General features: G+C 44.7%; 1 protein-coding gene across 3 annotated transcripts in view; it reads right to left on the bottom strand.

The window, feature by feature from the left end:
- The window catches only part of GPSM2 (G protein signaling modulator 2), a 1,691,855-nt gene that overhangs the window by 1,392,868 nt on the left and 292,907 nt on the right, over window positions 1-6,080 (bottom strand). The window lies entirely within an intron of this gene.

Below are 6,080 nucleotides of genomic sequence, written 5' to 3' on the forward strand. Positions count from 1 at the left end.
AAAGGCTCCACATACATGAGAGCCTGTAGTTCTGAAACCCTTCTTGCTGAAGTGACTGCCAAGAGGAAAGCTGTTTTCCAAGATAGAAATTTTATATCCGCAGTAGCTGCTGGTTCAAAAGGAGGCATGGTGAGTTTTTCCAGCACAAAGTTGAGGTCCCATGCAGGAGTTGGTGATCTTCTGGGAGGCCTTAAATTTTTGGCCCCTCTTAGATACTGTTTAAGCAGAGGGTGAGAAAAGAGGGGAGGCTCTGTGTTGTAATGAGCTGAAATGGCAGAGGCATGGATTTTTATTGAAGAAAAAGATAGGCCCTTATCAAGCATCTCAGTCAAATATTGTAAAATCTGAGGAATATTGGGCTTTGCTGTGTCCATTTCTTGTGCTTGGTTCCAAGCACAGAATCTCTTCCATTTATCAGCATAGGATTTTCTAGTACTAGGCCTTCTGGCTTCCAAAATGATATCCATCACAGATTTACTGAGAAGTGTTGTTTGAATAATTAAATGATCAGCCATGCTGCAAGGTTCAGAGTTTGGAGCTGAGTGTGCAGAATTTGATTGTTCTGCTGAGACAGTAGGATGAGGTATTTGAGGCAAGTACCAAGGAGGAAGTTGAGACACATCCCTTACAATTGGGTACCAGTGCTGGCGAGGCCAGTCCGGAGCAACTAGGATCATTTTTGTTTTTTCCTGTCAGAATTTTAGTAAGACCTTGGAGAGAAGAGGCAGAGGGGGAAGGCATAGACTGATAGGTTTTTAAAACAGAAGGATAGGGCATCCACTTTCCATGCTTTTCTGTGATAAGTTCTTGTGCAGAATTTGTCCAGCTGATAATTTTGGGGAGAGGCAAATAGATCTATGTCTGGGCTCCCCCATTTGTGTGTTAACATGCTGAAGATTTGTGGATCCAGTTTCCATTTGTGCGGGTCCATAAGATTTCTGCTTAGGTCATCCGCCAGAGTATTTTGTTTTCCTGGCAGGAATTGAGCTTGAAGATGTATTTGGTAAGTCAAAGCTGTGTTCCACAATGCCATGGCTAGTCTGCAAAGGGGGTAGGAGTGTGTACCCCCTGCTTGTTTATGTACCACATAACCGTGGTGTTGTCCGCCTTCATCAGTAGTTGTCCTGGATGGAGCAAGTCCTTGAAGGCTGTCAGAGCATTCTGAACAGCTAGCATCTCTTTCTGGTTGATATGCAGATGCATTTGTTTTGGGCTCCATTTGCCCTGAATGCATCTCCCCACCAGGTGGGCCCCCCCAGGCATAGTCTGATGCGTCTGTAGTTAGGGTTTGGGTGGCAGGGGGTAGAGTGAATGACGGTCCCTTGTTTTGGTGACAGGTCTCTGCCCCACCAAAGAAACTCCTGTTGTAGGCAGGGAATGAGAGGAATCATTGTTTCCAGAATGCGACAATGGTGACTCCATAATTAGGTACAATTGTAGTTTCCTCTTATGCAGTCTCGCATACGGAATTAGCAAAATGCAGGATGCCATGAACCCCAAAGCCTGCAGAATTTGTCTTGCAGATAACTGGGTTTTTGCCATTTGTTTGAAGTATGTTATCAGTTGCTTGTCTGGCGTAAGGTAAGCCATCTGGGCAGTTGTATTCAAGCTTGCACCCAGGAATGTAATTATTTGAGAGGGTACCAGTTAGGATTTATTTTCATTTATTGTGTACCCTAGGGATGTTAGAAGCCTTTTTACAAATGCCAGATGTTGAAGAAGAGTGTATCCTCTGCTTGAATGAGACAGTCATCCAGATGAGGATAAATTTGTATGCTTCTTTGTCTGCAGAATGCAATTACTGGTGCCAGGCACTTTGTAAAAACCCTGGGGGCAGCAGATAAGCCAAAGGGCAGTGCAGAGAATTGGTAATGCAAAAAACTTGCCTTGAAGCGGAGGTATCTTCTGCATGTTTCCCTTATTGGGATATGCAGGTATGCCTCTTTTAGGTCTAGAGTCACTAACCAAGCGTTCCTGCCCAGCATGGGCAGTAGCTGTTGTAAAGTCAGCATTTTAAATTTCGGAATGTCCAGGAACGTGCTCAAAAATCAATAAGTCCAGTATTGGACGCCAGGCATAGTCTTTGCTGGGTACCAGGAAAAGTCTTGAATAAAAACCTTGTCCTTTTTCCTTTTCTAGTGCTGGTTGAATAGCCCCCATATCCATGAGGGACATAACTTGTTTCTGAGCCTCTGCCCACTGATTTTGTGGCAGATCTGGCAAAACGTTTGGAATTGGCAAAGTATGGAAATGAAATCTGTACCCCTGGGATACTATGCTTAATACCCACTTGTCCTGGGTAATTAACTGCCAATTTTGAGCATGAAGTGCTAGTCCCCCCCCCCCCCCAAGGGGACTGCCAAAAGATAAGTGCTTGGTGAAGGTAGAAGAAAGTCACTGAGACTGCTTACTGTAGGGTTGTGCTTTGTTTCCTCCAGATTTGGAGGTGGAAGCACCCCATTGCTTTGACCTGTAAGAACCCTGTGATTGGTATCTGGAGCCTTTTGAGCGCCTGGACTTGCCTTGAGTGGTTCTGTTGAACACAGGAAAGGACCAATTTTTAGTAGGCCAGTGCCTACTGAACCTGGGTGGCTGCACTTGTAAGAAATCTTTTACAATTTGCATAGATTTAGCTTAGTCTTCCATTTTCTGTAAAACCTCTTCTGTCTTATTACCAAACAGAGTACCATGCTGCAAGGGGGCATCCAACAATTTAGCTTTAACACGATCAGGCAGATTTTGCTCTTTGAGCCAGGCATGTCTTCTAATCACAGATCCAGTAACTGCGGCCCTGCAAGAGGCCTCAAAGGAATCAAAACCACACTGCAAAGTATGCTTTCCAACCTGTTCTGCTGAATGCAATAATTCCTTTAATTCTTTATTTTCCACACAATCAGAAATCAACATAATTTTCTGTTTCAGTAAGTCCAATACATGCTCTTGATATTTAAGCATATGAAACTGGCAGTTTAAGGCCCTAACTGCCAAGGCTGCAGACGTATAAACTTTCATTCCCCATCTATCCAGCGCCCTGGAATCTCTATCACAGGGGGCAAGATTTTTGGCTGTAGAGGCCTTTACACCCTTGGGACCCTGTGAAATAGTCTCAGGATCAGCAGCAGGATTTTTGAATAGGAATTTGTGGGAGTCCGGAACCCTGCAATATCTGTTCGACTTACTAGGAGCCACAGATAAGGAATCAGGAGCCATGCTTGATTCTGAAAACACATCATCAACACTGTCTATAATACAGGAGGTACTGCCAAAGGCCTATGCTGAGGAAGAAGGAAATCCCAAAGCCTCTTTTTTGATTCAGAGAAGTCCTGACTCTCCCAGTGAAAATGTTCCCTTAAAGTATGCAAAGTTTCTCCAAAAGAGTAACCCTCAGGAGGAGATGCAGCTGTGATGGATTATTCTGCATCAGAATCCTCATAGGATGGAATAGAAAATTCCTGATCAGAAGAGGAATTAGAAGAAATGGAAAGCTGACCTGAAGATTCATAATCAGTGCCTTGCCTAGGCCGCTTAGCGGGGGGGTTGGGAACCCCTGATCAAGGTAATTAGGTCCTCAGCCATTTTGATCATCTGTTTTTTTAAGTATAGGGGCCTGAGCACATGGCTCATGTGTCATTTTTTCATACATAGATGTTTTTGATCTTGTTTTCGAGGTTGGCGTCGGTTTAATATAAAAAAGTTGAGGCCTGAAAACACCCTCAGAAGCCGGTGGCTGCTCAGCGGCTCCGGACCCATCCAAGGGAGAGACATCTGTGGGTTCAATACTCTGAGAATCTCGCGGCATAGCGGACTACGAATGGGTCTCGGTAGAGGCCTGTGACTCAAAAGTAGCAGGTATCAGGGGCTGCGAAAGCACTTCACTGAGTACCGTCGACTGGCTTAGGAGAAGCTTCGTATCAGTTTTGGACCTTGACGGTCTGTCTCTCTCTTTTTCATTGTGTTTTTTGCGAACTCCGGTAATCGGATTGCTAACCAACGACATTTCAGAATAATTAAATCTTGATCCAAAATATTTAGAATCAAAAATATACAGACGCTTAATAGTGCGTTGGTTAAATCTAGCACAAAACCGACAGCAAGGCACTTTATGATCTGGGCCCAGGCAAGAAATACAGTACAAATGAAAATCCTTATGAGGTATTTGCTTCCCACAAGAAATGCAATTATTAACTTTTACTGAAATCGGTCTGGAGCAAGAAAAAAGTTTCCCCAACAGGGTACTTGGCTTTAAATGAAGACTTCGGATCCGAAACTCAAACACGAAAATCTCAGGAGTCGGCCAACCGGCATTTGCGAACTGCTTCTGCTTCGGGCACCGCATGGCAAGAAAGACTGAAGAAAATGGCGTCGGCTGCATCTTTTATACCCTTCACGACCTGACGTCAGGGAAGAGGCGACAGCAACCGACGCAAGACTTTGGAATTCAGGCCGATTGAGGGCAACCTGCCAGCAGGATAACCCAAATGTAACGACTGCAACAGTGAAACACGAAGAACATCAGCCCTGGTGGACACAGCCCTAAAAGAGGATGGGAGGGTATTACCATCGTATGTGTAGCAAAAGGTAATGGTCATGGAAGTCCAGGAGGAAACAGTCTGCTTGGACACAGCCTGTTCCAGGGCCCTGGGGTTGTAAGAAACCAAAAGCTGATCTGATTTTCTAACAGCTTTGGTTTTGTCCAAATAAAATCTAAGCTGTCTGTGGACATCTAAATTATGAAACACCCTCTCGCTATGGTTCTGGGGGGGGGGGTACGCAAGTGGATGAACTAATTTAATAATAGGTCATTGACTAGGCATAAATGAGGTGTTTGGGGGCAGGGAAACCTGTCCTGGCAGAAGAAAGAAAGGGTGGAGATACCATAACAGCCTGTAGCTCAGACACTTGTCTAGCTGAAGTTGAGGCTAGGAGTACCAGTTTTCCAGGAGCAGTACTGTAGAGAAACCGAGGAAGCTGGCTTGAAAGGTGGGAGAGTCAGCTTTTCCAAAACAAAGCCAAGGTCGCAGGGAGGTGGAAAAGGTTTCCTGGAAGGTGTAATGTGTAGGATGCCTTTAAGAAAGTGTTTAGAATCAAATCTGCCAATTAGGGGTGGGGGGAGACCGACAGATATGGCTGACATACAGGCTTTCAACTAAAGAGTAAGCAAAAGCCAGCGTTGAGCAATAAATGCAACTAAGATAAAACTAGAGGATGCCTCTTCCGCTGAAGAATCCTCTTACCTATTCCTTTTAAAGTGGAGAGAGAGTACTGGTAGTGGGAGCTGTAAAGCCTGAAGCAGGCCTAACGGAAATAAGGGCATTGAAAATGCCATGAGTGAATTGTTGTCATTCGCTAACAGGTTCTTTTGGTGGAGAGAAAGGTTTGGTTTTCTGTTTCATTTTTGCATACAAGTCTGCCTTATGTAAGTAGGAGGCCCTCACATAAGCTTACATTCTATCAGATCAGATTATACCGCTTCTATTACGATGATCTGAGCAATCTCTTAGGGCCTTCAGTTACCACAAGCCATGGTTCCCCTCGGACATCAAAAATTGATACCTGCTTAGCCTCTGCATACGTGCTTATGCTCAGATTCAAGGTGGCCTGAATGTTAGGCTCAGCCTGTAGGTCTGAAGGGTGAACTGGTCGTGGCTCTGGGCTCTCCTCCGCCTCAAGTGAAACATTGGTACCCAGAAGTGCAGCAGAAGGTGTAGGCCTTTGCTTTCTGGCCTTTCACTTCAAAATCGATTCGCCCTTGGGCCTCAAGAATCCCTCCATAGCACTTTTTGCTAGCAGCTTTAAGCTCCGATTCTCTGGGTATATAGCTAAAAAGAATAATATACTCCTTGAGTTCTTTGGGACAAATGCCTGACTACTACAGCAGTTTTTGCAATCATGATTTGAGCCTAGGCAGTACAGGCATGGGAGATGGATATCCTTGTGTGGAATTTGTTGTCCACATTGGCGCTTGCCCCTCTTGGATGACATGAACCTTAACCAAAGACAGTAGCAAATTAGTGAAAAAAATCCCCAACAGGGCACTTATCTGAAATCTGAAGAATCACAAACGACTCACATTCAGACTA

The sequence above is a fragment of the Protopterus annectens genome, chromosome 10.part0, assembly GCF_019279795.1.
Source record: "Protopterus annectens isolate FY-2018-M chromosome 10.part0, PAN1.0, whole genome shotgun sequence".
Taxonomy (NCBI): domain Eukaryota; kingdom Metazoa; phylum Chordata; order Ceratodontiformes; family Protopteridae; genus Protopterus; species Protopterus annectens.